This window comes from Pristiophorus japonicus, unplaced genomic scaffold, assembly GCF_044704955.1.
Source record: "Pristiophorus japonicus isolate sPriJap1 unplaced genomic scaffold, sPriJap1.hap1 HAP1_SCAFFOLD_801, whole genome shotgun sequence".
NCBI classification, from domain to species: domain Eukaryota; kingdom Metazoa; phylum Chordata; class Chondrichthyes; family Pristiophoridae; genus Pristiophorus; species Pristiophorus japonicus.
Window position 1 is genome coordinate 156,053 of NW_027254720.1, and position 18,364 is coordinate 174,416.

General features: G+C 46.1%; 1 protein-coding gene across 1 annotated transcript in view; it reads right to left on the bottom strand.

Moving 5' to 3' along the window:
* Positions 1-15,915, bottom strand: part of cunh18orf21 (chromosome unknown C18orf21 homolog) — a 107,534-nt gene extending 91,619 nt beyond the window's left edge. The window contains exon 1 of the mRNA XM_070874391.1: positions 15,762-15,915. The gene's annotated coding sequence lies outside the window, so the exon portion shown is untranslated. The remainder of the gene's footprint in view (positions 1-15,761) is intronic.
* Between the last annotated feature and the right edge of the window lie 2,449 nt (positions 15,916-18,364).

The window sequence follows — 18,364 nt, forward strand, 5'->3', positions numbered from 1 at the left end:
GGGGGAAGGGGAGGGGGAGGGGGGAAGGGGAGGGGGAGGGGGGAAGGGGGAGGGGGAGGGGAGGGGGGAAGGGGAGGGTGAGGGGGAAGGGGAGGGTGAGGGGGGGAAGGGGAGGGTAAGGGGAGGGGGAGGGGGGAAAGGGAGGGGGAGGGGGGAAAGGGAGGGGGAGGGGGGAAAGGGAGGGGGAGGGAGAGGGGGGAAAGGGAGGGGGAGGGGTGAAAGGGAGGGGGAGGGGGGAAAGGGAGGGGGAGGGGGGAAAGGGAGGGGGAGGGGGAGGGGAGGAGTGAGGGGGGAGGGGAGGGGGGAGGGGAGGGGGGGAGGGGAGGGAGGGGGGAGGGGAAGGGGGAGGGGAGGGGAAGGGGGAGGGGAGGGGAGGGAGGGGAGGAGGGAGGAGGGAGGGGGAGGAGGGAGGAAGGGAGGGGAGGGAGGGGGAGGAGGGAGGGGGGTGGGGGGAGAGGGAGGGTGGGGGGGGGAGGGAGGGGAGGGGCAGGCAATGTTTTTTTCACACTGCGCGTGCGCGAACGCTCCAACGCGCACGCGCAGCGTTACCGGCAGGGAAAACAACTAATTTAAATAGTACCCGCCCCCTCCCACTTACAAAACGGCGCGAGTGTAGGCTTCGCCCCCCTGCACGCCGCGCCAGGCAGACAAGGAGCTGCAGAACGCTCGAGAATCGCGATTTTTTTTTTTTTTTTTTTAGGCGCCCTCCGCCCAGCTCGGAGGGGCGCCCGTTTTTTTTCTTGTGGAAACTTGGGCCCATAGTGACTGCTCGACTGACTGCATTTTCCAGATCTTCCCATCCAGTTGTTTTTCTCTTACTTTAGTGTCTGGTTGTCCAATACCTCGCAGTCTCCCTATCCTAGATAATTTGAATTCCCCTTCTCCAGCACTAACCTGCCTCTCTCCCAGTTTTCTGTCTCCTCACTTCCCTTCCTCGTTCTATCGCCCTACTTAGCTTTTCTCTCTTTGTCCCTCCCCCCCACATTGGTTCTTTTACCCCCACCCTCTCTAACCCAACTTGATGTGAAAGATTCAAATGTGTCTTGACTACCCATGTGCACGCATAGGTAGACCAACTAGTTGCATAGTAAATCAAAATCCTTCTACAAAACCATAACCAGCCTCTGACCCCATTGCACCCTCTATTTTAGAGTCAGCTGTGTCTACATTACTTGTTATCTCCATAAACAAAAGTCTAAACAATGATCCCTGTGATATTTCACTCAGCATCTTATTGCAGTTCAACACTATGCTTTTCACAAGCATTCTATATTTCTATTTTAATTTCGTATTTAGTCCTAAATGGATTTTAAATTTAATAATTTTATGTGGGAGTTGTCAGAACTTCTGGAAGTCCAAATAAACTATAACAGGCTGTGCCAGCTTACAACAGAACCTAGATAACATCCAGTCTCAAGCTGACACGTGGCAGGCAACAAAAGTGCCTGGTAATGGTATTCTCGTACAAGTGAAAGTCCAGCCATCTCCCTTTAACCTTAAACCTCACCACCATTGTACAAATGCTTCTGCACACTGACAACATTCCAGGTACAGTGCTGAAGACCTGTGTACCAGAGCTAGCTGCTCTCCAAGCTGTTTCAGTATAGTTATGACACTGGCATCTACCCGACAATGTGACTGTCCAGGTATGATCTGTCCACATAAAAAAGGAAAAATCTAACTTCTAGGGCCCAAGTTTCCACATGATTTGCGCCTGATTTTTAGGAGCAACTGGTGGAGAACGGACTATCTTAGAAATCGCAATTCTCCACATTTTTTTTTCTGCAGTTCTAGTCAGGTAGAACAGTTCTACTTTGGAACAGAATTTTTTCTTCAAAAGGGAGCGTGTCCGGCCACTGACGCCTGATTTGAAAGTTTCCACAGTGAAAACGTACTCCAAACTAAAGTAGAATGGAGCAAGTGAAGATTTTTGTAGAACTGAAAAAACCTGTTCTACACATTAAAAAATCAGGCGCAGGTTACAAATTAGGCGTCCAGAACGAGGTGGGGGGGAAGGGAACTCATTAAATTCTACAATAAATCCTTATTTATACTTCTACAAATATTATACAAATAAATCCAACCTGAATAAACATTTATAAGCAAAGAAAAGATTAAATAAACCATCTTCCTACCTGTGTGAAAGTGCTTCAGGCACGGAGAATTCTGCAGTCAGCCTGAGGCGCCCGTTCTTCCCGCGGGGGGGGGGGGGGGGCGCCCATTGTTTCCCGCGGGGGGGGGCGCCCGTTCTTCCCGCGGGGGGGGAGGAGGCGCCCGTTCTTCCCGCGGGGGGGGGGGGGAGGAGACAGTGAGAAGGCTGCAGTGGGATGTGCTGATGGCAATGTGCTTTTATTAAAAAAATGTTCAAAAATTAAACAGCTACAAAGAACTACAAAAATGGCCGAGTGCCAATGTTTTTTTCACACTGAGCATGCGCGAACGCTCTAACGCGCACACGCAGCGTTGACGGCAGGAAAAAAACTAATTTAAATAGTGCCCGCCCCCTCCCACTTACAAAATCGGCGCAAGTGTAGGCTCCACCCCCCTGGGCGCTGCGCCAGGCAGACAAGGAGCTGCAGAACGCTCGAGAATCACAAGTTTTTTTTTAGGCGCCGTTTTAGGCGCGAAAAACGGCGCCCAGCTCGGAGGGGCGCCCGTTTTTTATCGTGTGGAAACTTGGGCCCCTAATTACTACCCTATCTACGTTCTGCCAATCATCGGCGACACCTACTCACCAATACTCAGTTCTGGTTCTCCCGGAACCACTTGACTCTAGATCTTATCAAAGCATTGATTATAGACTTGGATGCAAAAGATGAATGCCAGAGAGGTGAGAGCAGCTGCCCTGAAAATCTAGGCAGCATTTGACTAAGTACAAGGAATCATGGTGGGGGAGGGGCGGTCAAAGAGAAATTCATCCAGTGACTGAAGTCATATCTGTTGTAAAGGTAGATGGTTGTGACTGTCAGAGGTCAGTGCATCACTGCAGAAGTCGAACCAGTTCAGCTGCTTCATTAATGATCTTCTCCCTGGCAGGTGGTCAGGTGTGAGGCTATTTGCTGACGATTCCAGTCTTCAACCCCTTTTGCAACTCTTATTATGAAGCAGCTCATGCCAGCTTACAGCAGCAGCTGGATAACATTCCGAACTGGCCGAACAAGCAGCAGGTAACATTCATGCCATAAACATGCTAGGTAATGACTGTGCCAAATAAGTGAAAGCAAAGTCATCTCCCGTTAACCTTCAATGGCATTATAAACGCCAAGTCTCCCACCATCAACATTTCAGGAATTATTAACTAGAAACTCAACAGGACTGGTCGGGAACGGTAACATAGTGATAATGTTACTGGACTAGTAATCCAGAGGCCTGGACTAATGATCCAGAAAAGCGAGTTCAAATCCCACCGCGGCAGTTGGGGAATTAAATAAATCTGGAATAAAGTTAGGAGCAGTAATGGTGATGGTGAAACTATCGGATTGTCATAAAAACCCATCTGGTTCATTAATGTCTTTGAGGGAAGGAAATCTGCCATCCTTACCTGACCTATGCGTGACTCCAGACCCACAGCAATGTGGTTCACTCTTAACTGCCCTCTGAAATAGCCGGGCAAGCCACGACGAGAAACAAGAATAATAATAAAACTGGATGGACCACCCAGCATCAACCTCAGCACCGGCCACGATAACGATACACCTAGCCCAGTTGAGCCAGCAAAGTCCTGCCCACTAACATCTGGGGACCTGTGCCAAAATTGGGAGAGCTGTCCCACAGACTAGTCAAGCATCAGGCTGACATAGTCATACTCACAGATTCAAACGTTTCAGCCAATGTCCCAGACTCCTCCATCACCATCCCTGGGTATGTCCTGTAACACCGGCAGGACAGACCCACCAGTGGTATACAGTCGGAGGGAGTGGCCCTGGGAGTTCTCAACATTGACTCCCGACCCTATGAAGTCTCATGGCTTCAAGTCGAACACGGGCAAGGAAACCTCCTGCTGATTACCACCTACCGCCCTTGTTGAATCAGTACTCCACTATGTTGAACACCACTTGGAAGAAGCACTGAGAGTAGCAAGGCACAGAATGTACTCTGGGTGGGGGATTTCAATGTCCAACACCAAGTGTAGCTTGGTAGCACCACTACTAACCGAGCCCTGAAGTACATAGCTGCCAGACTGGGCCTGCAGCAGGTGGTGAGAGAACCAACACGAGGGAAAAACCTACTTGACCTCGTCCTCACCAATCTACCTGTCGCAGATGCATCAGTCAGTGACAGCATTGGTAGCAGTGACCACCGTACAGTCATTGTGGAGACAAAGTCCCATCTTCACACTGAGGACACCCTCCATCGTGTTGTGTGGCACTACCACCATGGCAAATGGGACAGATTCAGAACAGATCCAGCAGCGCAAAACTGGGCATCCATAAGGTGCAGTAGCAGCAGAGTTGTACCCCACCACAATCTGTAACCTCAGGCCCGGCATATCTCTCACTCTACCATTACCACCAAAGCCAGGGGAGCAACCCTGGTTCAATGAGGAGTGTAGAAGAGCATGCCAGGCGTACCTAAAGATGAGGTGCTAACCTGGGGAAGCTGCAACACAGGACTACGTTGGGACATTGGTACCAGTTCTGGGGTAGGTGGGACCAGTACAAACTGGACGGTCTGCACTTGGGCAGGACCGGAACTGGTGTCCTAGGGAAAGTGTTTGCTAGTGCTGTTGGGGAGGGTTTAAACTAATATAGCAGGGGGATGGGAATCTATGCACAGAGGGAAGTAAAATGGGGGCAGAAGCAAAAGGTAGAAAGAAGGTAAGGAAAAGTGGAGGGCAGAGAAATCAAAAGCAAAAATCAAAAAGGGCCACATTTCAACATAATTCTAAAAGGACAAAGAGTGTTAAAAAACAAGCCTGAAGGCTCTGTGTCTCAATGCGAGGAGCATTCGTAATAAGGTGGATGAATTAACTGCGCAGATAGCTGTTAACGGATATAATGTAATTGGGATTACGGAGACATGGCTCCAGGGTGACCAAGGCTGGGAACTCAACATCCAGTGGTATTCAATATTCAGGAAGGATAGACAGAAAGGAAAAGGAGGTGGGGTAGCGTTACTGTTTAAAGAGGAGATTAACGCAGTAGTAAGGAAGGACATTAGCTTGGATGATGTGGAATCTTTATGGATAGAGCTGCGGAACACCAAAGGGCAGAAAACTCTCGTGGAAGTTGTGTAAAGACCACCAAACAGAGTAGTGAGGTTGCGGATGGCATCAAATAGGAAATTAGGGATGTGTGCAATAAGGGTACAGCAGTTATCATGGGTGACTTTAATCTACATATAGAGAGGGCTAACCAAACTGGTAGCAATATGGTGGAGGAGGATTTCCTGGAGTGTGTAGGGGATGGTTTTCTAGACCAATATGTCGAGGAACCAACTAGAGAACTAGCCATCCTAGACTGGGTGTTGTGTAATGAGAGAGGATTAATTAGCAATCTTGTTGTACGAGGCCCCTTGAGGAAGAGTGACCATAATATGGTAGAATTCTTCATTAAGATGGAGAGTGACACGGTTAATTCAGAACTAGGCCCTGAACTTAAATAAAGGTAACTTCGATGGTATGAGACGTTAATTGGCTAGGATAGACTAGCAAATGATACTTAAAGGGTTGACAGTGGATAGGCAATGGCAGACATTTAAAGATCACATGGATGAACTTCAACAATTGTACATCCCTGTCTGGCGCAAAAATAAAAAGGGAAGGTGGCTCAACCGTGGCCAACAAGGCAAATTAGGGATAGTGTTAAATCCAAGGAAGAGGCATATAAATTGGCCAGCAAGGGCAGCAAATCTGAGGACTGGGAGAAATTTAGAATTCAGCAGAGGAGGACAAAGGATTTAATTAGGAGGGGGGAAAATAGAGTATGAGAGTAAGCTCGCAGGGAACATAAAAAATGACTACAAAAGCTTCTATAGATATGTGAAGAGAAAAAGATTAGTGAAGACAAATGTAGGTCCCTTGCAGTCAGAATCAGGTGAATTTATAATGGCAGACCAATTCAAAAATATTTTGGTTCTGCCTTCACTAAGGAAGACACAGATAACCTTCTGGAAATACTTGGGGACCGAGGGTCTAGCGAGAAGGAGGAACTGAAGGAAATTCTCATTAGTCAGGAAATTGTGCAAGGGAAATTGATGGGATTGAAGGCCGTTAAATCCCCAGGGCCTGATACTCTGCATCCCAGAGTACTTAAGGAAGTGGCCCTAGAAATAGTGGATGCATTGGTAGTCATTTTCCAACATTCAATAGACTCTGGATCAGTTCCTATGGATTGGAGGGTAGCTAATGTAACCCCACTTTTTAAATAAAGGGAGAAAACTGGGATTATAGACCGGTTTGCCTGACATCAGTAGTGGGAAAATATTGGAATCAATTATTAAAGATGTAATAGCAGTGTATTTGGAAAGCAGTGACAGGATCGGTCCAAGTCGGTATGGATTTATGAAAGGGAAATCATGCTGGACAAATCTTCTGGAATTTTTTGAGGATGTAACTAGTAGAGTGGACAAGGGAGTGTATTTGGACTTTCAAAAGGCTTTTGACAAGGTCCCACACAAGAGATTAGTGTTCAAAATTAAAGCACATGGTACTGGGGGTGGAAAGAGAACTGGTTGGCAGACAGGAAGCAAAGAGTAGGAATAAACGGGTCCTTTTCAGAATGGCAGGCAGTGACTAGTGGGGTATCGCAAAGTTCAGTGCTGGGACCCCAGCTATTTATAATATACATTAATGATTTAGACAAAGGAATTGAATGTAATATCTCCAAGTTTGCAGATGACACTAAGCTGGGTGGCAATGTGAGCTGTGAGGAGGATGCTAAGATGCTGCAGGGTGACTTGGACAGGTTTGGTGAGTGGGCAAATGCATGGCAGATGCAGTATAATGTAGCTAAATGTGAGGTTATCCACTTTGGTGGTAAAAACAGGATTATCATCTGAATGGTGACAGATTAGGAAAAGAGGAGGTGCAACGAGACCTGGGTGTCATGGTACATCAGTCATTGAAAGTTGGCATGCAGGTACAGCAGGTGGTGAAGAAGGCCTTCATAGCAAGAGGATTTGCGTATAAGAGCAGGGAGGTCTTACTGCAGTTGTACAAGGCCTTGGGGAGGCCACACCTTGAGTATTGTGTGTAGTTTTGGTCTCCTAATCTGAGAAAGGATGTTCTTGCTATTAAGGAAGTGCAGCGAAGGTTCACCAGACTGATTCCCAGGATGGCAGGATTGACATATAAAGAAAGACTGGATCAACTAGGCTTATATTCAATGGAATTTAGAAGAATGAGAGGGGATCTCATTGAAACATAAAATTCTGACGGGATTAGATGCAGGAAGAATGCTTGGGACATCCAGAACCAGGGGTCACAGTCTAAGGATAAGGAGTAAGCCATTTAGGACCAAGATGAGGAGAAACTTCTTCATTCAGAGAATTGTGAACCTGTGGAATTCTCTACCACAGAAAGTTGTTGAGGCCAGTTCGTTAAGATATATTCAAAAGGGAGTTAGATGTGGCCCTTACGGCTAAAGGGATCAAGTGGTATGGAGAGAAAGCAGGAATGGGGTACTGAAGTTGCATGATCAGCCATGATATTGAATGGTGGTGCAGGCTTGAAGTGCTGAATGGCCTACTCCTGCACCTATTTTCTATGTTTCTATGTACATGCATGCTAAAAAGCGGAAGCAGCATGCCATAGACAGGGCTAAACGATCCCACAATGAACAGATCAGATCAAGCTCTGCAGTCCTGTCATATCTAATCGTGGTGGACCATTAAACAACTAATGGCAGGAAGCTCCATGAATATTCCATTTCTCAATGATGGCAGAGCCCAGCACTCGAGTGCAAAATACAAGGCTGAAGTGTTTGCGATCATCTTCAGCCAGAAGTACCGATTGGATGATCCATATCGGCATCCTCCTGAGGTCCCCACCATCACAGAAGTCAGTCTTCAGCCAATTTGATTCACACCACGTGATATCAAGAAACGGCAGAGCGCACTGGATACAACAAAGGCTATGGGCCCTAACAGCATCCCGGCTGTCATGATGAAGACTTGTGCTCAAGAACTAGCCGCGCCTCTAGCGAAGCTGTTCCAGAACAGCTACAACACTGACATCTAAGCGACAATGTGGAAAACTGCCCAGGTATTTCCTGCCCACAAAACATAGAAACATAAAAAAATAGTTGCAGGAGTAGGCCATTCGGCTCTTTGAGCCTGCACCACCATTCAATAAGATCATTCACCTCAGTACCCCTTTCCTGCTTTCTCTCCATACCCCTTGATCCCTTTAGCCATAAGAGCCATATCTAACTCCCTCTTGAATATATCTAACGAACTGGCATCAACAACTCTCTGCAGTAGAGAATTCCACAGGTTAACAACTCTGAGTAAAGAAGTTTCTCCTCATCTCGGTCCTAAAAAGCAGGACAAATCCAATCTGGCCAATTACCAGCCCATTAGTCTACTCTCAATCATCAGCAAAGTGATGGAAGATGGCGTCGATGGTGCTATCAAGCAGCACTTACTCACCAATAATCTGTTCACCGATACCCAGTTTGGGTTCCACCAGGACCATGCGGTTTCAGAACTCATTACAGCCTTGGTCCAAACATGGACAAAAGAGCTGAATTCCAGAGGTGAGGCGAGAGTGACTGCCTTGACATCAAGCAGCATTTGACAGAGTGTGGCGCCAAAGAGCCCGAGTAAAACGGAGGTCAATGGGAATTAGGGGGAAAACTCTCCACTGGCTGGAGTCATACCTAGTACAAAGGAAGATGGTTGTGGTGGTTCATCACAGCCCCATGACATTGCTTTATGATGTTCCTCAGGGCAGCGTCATTGGTCTAACCATCTTCAGCTGTTTCATCAATGTCCTTCCCTCCATCATAAGGTCAGAATTAGAGATGTTTGCTGATGACTGCAGAGTGTTCAGTGCCATTCATAACTCCTCAGATAATGAAGCAGTCCATGCCCGCATGCAGCAAGACCTGGACGACATTCAAGCTTGAGCTGATAAGTGGCAAGTAACATTCACGCCACACAAGTGCAGGCAATGACTATTTCAAACAAGCAAGAGTCTAACCACCGACCCTTGACATTCAATGGCCTTACTATGTACCAATCCCCCACCATCAACATCCTGGGGGGGTGGGTCATCATTTACCAGAAACTTAACTGGGCCAGCCACAGAAATACTGTGGTAACAAGAGAAGGTCAGAGGCTGGGTATTCTGCAGCGAGTGTCTCATCTCCTAACTCCCCAAAGCCTTTCCACCATCTACAAGGCAGAAGTATGCTGGAATACTCTTCACTTGTCTGGATGAGTGCAGCTCCAACAACACTCAAGAAGCTCAATACCATCCAGGACAAAGCAGTCCACTTGATTGGCATCCCAACCACAACCTTAAACATTCACTCCCTCCACCACTGGCGTACCATTTGCAGTGTGTACCATCGACAGGATGCACGGCAGCAACTCTAGATACAAGAGCAGGGCAGAGGCTAAGTATTCTGTCACATGTGGTTCACCTCCTGATCCTGCAAAGTTTCTCCACCATCTAGAAGGCTCAACTCAGCAGTGTGAGACGGAATACTCAGCACCAATGTTCCCTCCTTTTTTGTGGGTACTCAGCCCCTTGTAGGGTTGGGCAGCCAAAGCCGGCGACCAGCGCAGCTTAAAGGGAACATTGCTCACTGACTGTCTGGATGGGTGCAGCCGCAAAAACATTAAAGAAGCATGACATCATCCAAGACAGAACATAAGAAATCGGAGTAGGCCAAAGATTCACGACCCTCAGAGAAGAAATTCATCCTCATCGCCGTTTTAAATGTGCGACCCCTTATTCTAAAACTATGCCCCCTAGTTCTAGATTCCCCCAGAGTGGAAACATATTCTCTGCAACGACCCGATCAAGCCCCCTCAGAATCTTATGCATTTCAATAAGATCACCTCTCATTCTTCTAAACTCCAATGAGTATAGGCTCAACCTTTCTTCGTAAGACAACCCCTTCATCTCAGGAATCAACCTCGTGAACCTTCTCTGAACTGCCTCCAATGCAGGTATATCCCTCTTTAAATAAGGAGACTAAAACTGTACACAGTACTCCAGGTGTGGTCTCACCAACAATTGTAACAAGACTTCCTTACTTTAATACTCCATCCATCCTTGCAATAAAGGCCAACATTCCATTTGCCTTCCTGATTACTTGCTGTACCTGCATGCTAACTTTTTGCGTTTCATGCACAAGGACCCCAGATCCCTCTGTACCGCAGCATTTTGTAGTCTCTCCCCATTTCAATAATAATTTGCTTTTTTATTCTTCCTACCAGTGGATAAACTCACATTTTCCCACATTATACTCCATTTGCCAATTTTTTGCCCACTCATTTAACCCATCTGTATCATTTTGCAGATTATTTGTGTCCTCTTCACAACTTGTTTTTCCACCTATCTTTGTATCATCAGCAAATTTGGCTACATTTAGCTTGGTCCCTTCATCCAAGTCATTAATATAGATTGTAAATAGTTGAAATCCCTGTGGCACCCCTCTAGTTAGACAACCTGAAAATTACCCATTTATCCCGACTCTCTTTTGTTCGTTAGCCAATCCTCTATCCATGCTATTATCCCCAACCCCATGAGCTCTTATCTTGTACAGTAACCTTTTATGTGGCACCTTACCAAATGGTTCCCCTTTATCTACCCTGCTCGTTACATCCTCAAAAGAACACCAGCAAATTTGTCAAATATGATTTCCCTTTCACAAAACCATGCTGATTCTGCTTGATTGTATTATGATTTTCTAAATGTCCTGCTACTACTCCCTTTAATAATGGACTCCGGCATTTCCCCAAGGACAGATGTTAAGCTAACTGGTCTATAGTTTCCTGCTTTCTGTCTCCCTCCTTTCTTGAATAGTGGCATTACATTTGTGGTTTTCCAATCTGCAGGGACCTTTCCAGAATCCAGGGAATTTTGGTAGATTACAACCAATGCATCCACTATCTCTGCAGCTACTTCTTTTAAGACCCTGGGATGCAGGCCATCAGGTCCAGAGGACTTGTCCACCTTTAGTCCCATTAGTTTGCCTAGTACTTTTCTTTCTAGTGATAGTGATTGTTTTAAGTCTCCCCCCCCCCATAGCCCCTGGATTATCTATTATTGGGATGCTTTTAATGTCTTCTACCGTGAAGACCGATACAAAATAGTCGTTCAAAGTTTCTGCCATTTCCGTGTCCCATTATTAATTGCCCAGTCTCATCCTCAAAGGGGCCGAAGTTTACTTTCGCTACTCTCTTACTTTTTCATCATCATCATTGGCAGTCCCTCGGAATCGAGGAGGACTTGCTTCCACTCCCAAAGTGAGTTCTTTTATGGCTGAACAGTCCGATACGAGAGCCACAGACCCTGTTACAGATGGGACAGACATTCGTCGAGGGAAGGGGTCGGTGGAGCTGGTTTGCCGCACGCTCCTTCCGCTGCCTGCGCTTGGCCTCTTAATGCTCTTTGCGTTGAGACTCGGAAGAGCTCAACGCCCTCCCGGATGTACTTTCTCCACCTCAGGCGGTCTTCGGCCAGGTATCAGTGGTGATGTCGCACTTTACCAGGGAGGCTTTGAGGGTGTCCTTATAACGTTTCCACTGGCCTCCTTTGGCTCATTTACCATGAAGGAGCTCCGCATAAAGCATTTGCTTAGGGAGTCTCGTATCTGGCATGCGAACTATGTGACCTGCCCAGCGAAGCTGATCGAGTGTGGTCAGTGCTTCAATACTGGAGATGTTAGCCTGGTCAAGGACACTGATGTTGGTGCACCTGTTCTCCCAGGGAATTTGCAGGATCTTGCGGAGACATCGTTGGGGATATATCTCCAGTGACTTGAGGTGCCTTCTATACATCGTCCATGCCTCAGATCCATACAGGAGGGCGGGTATCACCACAGCCCTGTAGACCATGAGTTTGGTGGTAGATTTGAGGGCCTGGTCTTTAAACACTCTTTTTCTTAGACGGCCGAAGGCTGCACTGGAGGCGATGCTGAATCGCCGCATCAATGTCTGCCTTTGTTGATAAGAGGCTCCCGAGATATGGGAAATGGTCCATGCAATATACCTGTAGAAACACTTACTGTCTGTTTTTATATATCTCGCTAGTTTATTCTCAATCTATCTTTATTTTTTTTTAGTCGTCCTTTGCTGGTTTCGAAAAAAATCCCAATCCTCTGGCCTACCACTAATCTTCATAACATTGTTTACCTTTGTTTTTAAATGTGATACCATGTTTAACCTCCTTAAATTAGCCACAGATGATCCATCCTTTTCAGTCTTTCTTTCTCACAGGAATATATCTTTGCTGAGAGTTATGAAATATCTCCTGCCACTGCTTATCTACCGCCTTACCCTTTAATCTATTTTCCCAGTCCATTTTAGTCAACTCTGTCTTCACACCTTTGTAATTGCCTTTATTTAAGTTAAGGACACTAGTTTGAGACCCAAGTTTCTCATCTTCAATCTGAATTTGAAATTCTAACATGCTATGATCACTCTTTCCTAGAGGATCCTTTACTATCAGATAATTAATTAATCCTATCTCATTACACATTACCAGATCTAAAATAGCCTACTCCCTGGTTGGTTCCACAAGATATTGTTCTAAGAAACCATCCTGAATACATTCTATGAACTTGTCCTCAGGGCCACCTTTGCCAATTTGATTTGTGCAATCTATATGAAGATTAAAATCACCCATGATTATTGCTGTACCTTTCTTACAAACCTCCATTATTTCTTGATTTATACTCTGTCCTACAGTGTAGCTACTGTTAGGGGGTCTATTGACTACTCCCACTGGTGACTTCTTTCCTTTATTATTTCTTATCTTCACCCAGACTGATTCTACATCTTGATACTCTGAGCCAATATTCTCACTACTGCACTGATCTTGTCATTTATTCACCTCCTTTTCCTTTGCCCGTCCTTCCGAATACCCCTGAATATTCAGTTCCCAGTCTTGGCCACCTTGCAACCACGTCTCTGTAATGGCTATCAGATCATATCCATTTATTTCTATTTGTGCTGTCAACTCATCTATCTTGTGACAAATGCTTCGTGCATTCAGATAAAGAACTTTTAATTTTATATTTTTACCATTTTTTCCTACTCTAACTCTACTTTCTGGTGCACGCTTCTGTTTATACGCTCTGTCCCTTCCTGTCACGACTCTGGTTATCATTACCCCTATCACTACCCTCCACTATTGCCTTCTCCTTTCTCTTTGACTTTTTAAATTTCTCCTCACCTGAACCCTCCCCCCGCCACTATTTAATTTAAAGCCCCATCTACAGCCTTAATTATTCGATTTGCCAGGACACTGGTCCCAGCATGGTTCAAGTGAAGCCCATCCCAACGGAACAGCTTCTACTTTCCCCAGTACTGGTGCCAGTGTCCCATAAATCGAAATCCATTTCTCCCACACCAATCTTTGAGCCAGGAATTCATCGCTCTGATCTTATTTATCCTATGCCAATTTGCTCGTGGCTCAGGTAGTAACCCCTAGTTTAAATTTTAAATTTAGTCCCTAGTTGCTCATACTCCCTCTGCAGAACCTCTTTCTTTTCGTTGATACTACATGGACCACGACAACAGGACCTTTCCCCTCCCACGCCTCTCCAGCCCAGAGATGTCCTTAACCCTGGCACAGCCGTCAAGACTCTCATGCTCGGTTGCAGAGAACAGTCTCTATCCCCCTAACTATACTGATAGTTGTCTTGATTGGTGCTCCTGCCAGTGAATTTATTATCCACCACTCTATAGTTGCCACACTACAGCTGCAGTATGTACAACCTACAAGATACATTGCAGTATAGCACCTCTCTCCCACATGACCTCTACCATTATGGACGAGCACCAATGTTGCGGGAGTGACATCATCTCCAAGTTCCCCTGCAAGTTACACACAGTCCTGATTTGGACATTTGGTTCAATTATGTAATTTCAACTATTTTAAATATACTAGCAAAAGGTGAGGTTTGTGCAGCAATACCTTCCTCACCATAATGAATCCTCCAACCTATTCCTTGACTGATCATTGTTACTTGAGCCCACTGGATGTGAGACGAATGAGATTATAGAAACATACCAGACACAAGATTGTTAATGATATAGAGGTGGTGCGCACGGATTCAGTACAAACATTTATTGGAAAACAGAACAAAGTCATTACGCATATTCTAGCTATATTAAATGGTTATTTTTGTACATTTAGATCATTACAAATTTTCTGATTGTGGAGTGCAACGTGCTAAAAAGGCCTACTCCAAAGTGTGAAATTTAAAACTTTTCCCTCAGTTTAGGATAAAAAGTATGTTAGTGTACAACCTACATTTTGAAAACAAAAGTTCATCATGACACTTTGATCGCTCACAGTGTAAGAGAACCATTATTAAATTATCTTGCGATGCTGCTCAAAGAAAAATTAAAAATGCTTTGGGATGCAACAATATGCTACATTGGTCAGTCACTGGTTGCATATTATATGACCCAACACCTCAAGAGTCGCACAATCTCCAAGTCTGTAGCAACTGTTATATTTTATTTCTTGATCAAAAAACATTAACTATCTAAAGATCTATTTCAATACATTTATTCAGAATTTAATTTCATGGCAGGACAGCCATGATTCAAGTCAGAAGGTTGTGGGTTCAAGTCTCACTCCAGAGACATGAGCACAAAAATCTAGGCTTACACTGAAGTGCTGAGGGAATGCTGCACTGTCAGATGTGCCGTTAAACAGAGACCCTGGCTGTCCTCTCTCAGGTGGACGGAAAAGACCCCATGGCACTATTTCAAAGAAGAACAGGGGAGTTATCCCCGGTGTCCTGGCTAATCACTAAAAACAGATTATCTGGTCATCACATTGCTATTTGTGGGAGCTTGCTGTGCACTTATTAGCTGCCATGTTACAACAAGGACTTCAAAAGTACTTCATTGGATATAACGTGCTTTGGGACATCCGGAGGTCATAAAAGGTGCAAGGCTTCCTTTTCTTCCCTTGGTAGGACTTCAGAATAGACAGGAGCCAAGTAATGTTATGTTAAAATTAATGTTGACCATGTGGATTTACCTTGGTTGAGTAACAGTAAAACAGTACAATAATGGACTGTTTAATTGAAAAACGCAGAGCAGTGAGTAATTGATTAGAACACTCCCACAGCAGTAGACACTCGCAAACCCAAGGCGTTAAAACCTGATGCTCTGAGCTTAGACCAGAAGTTTCCAAGCAGCGAGCAACTTGTACTTGAACTACGCCACGTGTGAACGGGCACATCTACAGACTGTAACTTTGGTACAAAGCAGCTTCACTTCTAAGGCAGGCGAAATGTAGCCTTCGGAACAAAGTGAGAATGGGATTCGCTCTCCTTTCGAGTCGGAGTACTTCAGCCTCAAATTGACACTAAACTGGTGGCGAATAAATGCACGGCCCCGAGTGCAGGTGCAGGTGTAACCCCCGCTTCTCTCACTCTGCGGGGTCGGTCTTCAACTGTCGCTTTCTCCATATTCGTCTATCGCCCTCACACGGCATTTTATTACAAATTGCGGCCAACTTGAACCGGCTTTGCCGCGTTTAACCGGGCACTGCCGATACCTTGTTGCCTAAAGGAGAGCCAGAATAGACCTGCCACGATAACCCCCAACCCGTGCACTCCTACCTCAGGGCCGCTGCTTTGCTCCGGAAACACAACATTGGGCGGGCGGGGTGACGTAGCTCGGGGAGGTCGTGGCGGGCGGGGTGACGGAGCTCGGGGAGGCCGTGGCGGGCGGGGTGACGGAGCTCGGGGAGGCCGTGGCGGGCGGGGTGACGTAGCTCGGGGAGGCCGTGGCGGGCGGGGTGACGGAGCTCGGGGAGGCCGTGGCGGGCGGGGTGACGGAGCTCGGGGAGGCCGTGGCGGGCGGGGTGACGTAGCTCGGGGAGGCCGTGGCGGGCGGGGTGACGGAGCTCGGGGAGGCCGTGGCGGGCGGGGTGACGGAGCTCGGGGAGGCCGCGGCGGCGGTAGGATGGGCGGCACCAATTGCTAAGATGAGCGAGTAGAGCAGGAGCTGCTGTTGACATTTCGTCAATAGTTTTATTCCATTCCTTGTACTTTTATCACTCGTGCATCACAAACATTATAAGGGAACAAAAATACAGCGGATGCGGGAAATCTGAAATAAAAGCAGAAAATGCTGGAAGCACTCAGCAGGGGTTAATGTTCCAGGATTCATTAACTCGCTCTCTTTTTCTAACTAATCCGAAAGGATTACATTAGGTTGCCCCAGTGTCAGCAACAAAAAGCCCCCCTTAAACAAAACAGATTAACTGGTCATTATCACATTGCTGTTTGTGGGAGCTTGCTGTGTACAAGTTGGCTCCCGCATTTCCCATTCTTACAACAGTGACTACAATTCAAAAAGTATTCAATTGGCTGTAAAGCGCTTTGAGATGTCCGGTGGTCATGAAATTTTAAAAATTAAATTAGATTACAAACGGTTGCTAACGTCTCTCAACTCATGTATTCAATGGTGCCAACTGAGCTATGCTGCAATAAGAACAAGAACTAGGAGTAGGAGCGCCTATTCCGCTATTTAATAAGATCATGCGTGACTTATCTTCTGCCTCAACTCCACTTTCCCGCCCTATCCCTTGATTCCCTTAGTGTTCAAATATGTTTATCAGTATCCTTTCCTAACTTCTCAACTGTATTCCATTTTTTATTCTCCATGTTATTTTAATAGCAGCTTTTGTTGTAATGTCAGGGCATCAGTCCCAATGTCATGGCCACTCACTAAGCTACCCAGGAAAGCGAACAGGGTAATTAGGCCCATACCATAATACAGTGGGCTGGGCAGTGACTATTAACACCAGGGAAAGCTGGGATTCAGGTAGACACGGGCTAGAAATAGGGAAGATGGTCCGAGTGTCCTGTTTATTGGGTGATAAATAAAAAATAATAAATTGTGCAATACACCCAAAAATTGGGGCAAAAGCAAAATGGCTGTAGGGAGTTGTGATAGTTAAGAGACTCAAACAGCACCACCTACTGTCTGAAGCCTACAACTATATCATCACAGGCTACTGATTACATATCGATTGCCATTATAAATGTTTCTGTACAGATTCAAACTATGATTGTTTACATAGGCAGTTTAAATGTCAAGTGTTGACATAAAAAGTACAACTCAAAATTGTTACACAGAAACTAATGTTTCTGGATAAGAAGTACATTCTCTACACGATATTTTTATTGCCTTGCACGAGGTAGAAAAGGCCACCCGTCAACTCAAGAACAACAGGGCATCAGGAGCAGATGGAATCCCTGCTGAGGCACTAAAGTGGAGAAGCACTATTGGCACGAATACATTACCTCATCTCTCTTATCTGGAAGGAGAACATGCCAGGAGATCTGAGATGCCATAATCGTGATCATCTTCAAAAAAGGGGACACGTCCTACTGCGGCAACTACAAAGGAATCTCCCTGCTGTCGGCCATTGGGAAAGTCATCGCAAGAATCCTCCTCAACTGTCTTCTCCCTGTTGCTGAAGAGCTCCTCCCAGAGTCACAATGCAGATTCCATCCACTAAGAAGTCCAACGGACACGATCTTCACCGCGTGACAACTACTCGAGAAATGCAGGGAACAGCTTGTACATGGCCTTCTTTGACCTCACAAAGGCCTTTGACACGGTCAACCATGAGGGACAATGGAGTGTCCTCCGTTTTGGCTGCCCCCAAAAGTTTGTCACCATCCTTCGCCTGCTCTATGACATGCAAGCTGTGATCCTGACCAACGGATCCACCACAGACCAATCCACGTCCAGATCGGGGTCAAGCAGGACTGCATCATCGCACCAACACTCTTCTCGATCTTCCTTGCTGCAGTGCTCCAGCTCACGATCAACAAGCTCCCCGCTGGAGTGGAACTAAACTATAGAACCAATGGGAACCTGTTCAACCTATGCCGCATCCAGACTCGATCCAAGATCATCCCATCTGTCATGTATCTTACATTATTATATATAACTGTATCCTAACATGCTATACATGACTGTAATAAGATATGACCTGTAACCACCAGCATACCTTACCACCAGGGGTGTACTTGCAAGAGACAGGTATATAAGAACAGGTCTCAGACAAGTGCAGCATTCCAGAGCTGTGAAATAAAGGTGCAGGTCCAGAGTGACCTTGACTTCACTACATGCCGCGTGTGAATCTGTACTGAGGGGACAGGACTTTACAGTGGCGACGGGTTACGGGATTACAGAATCCACAGAA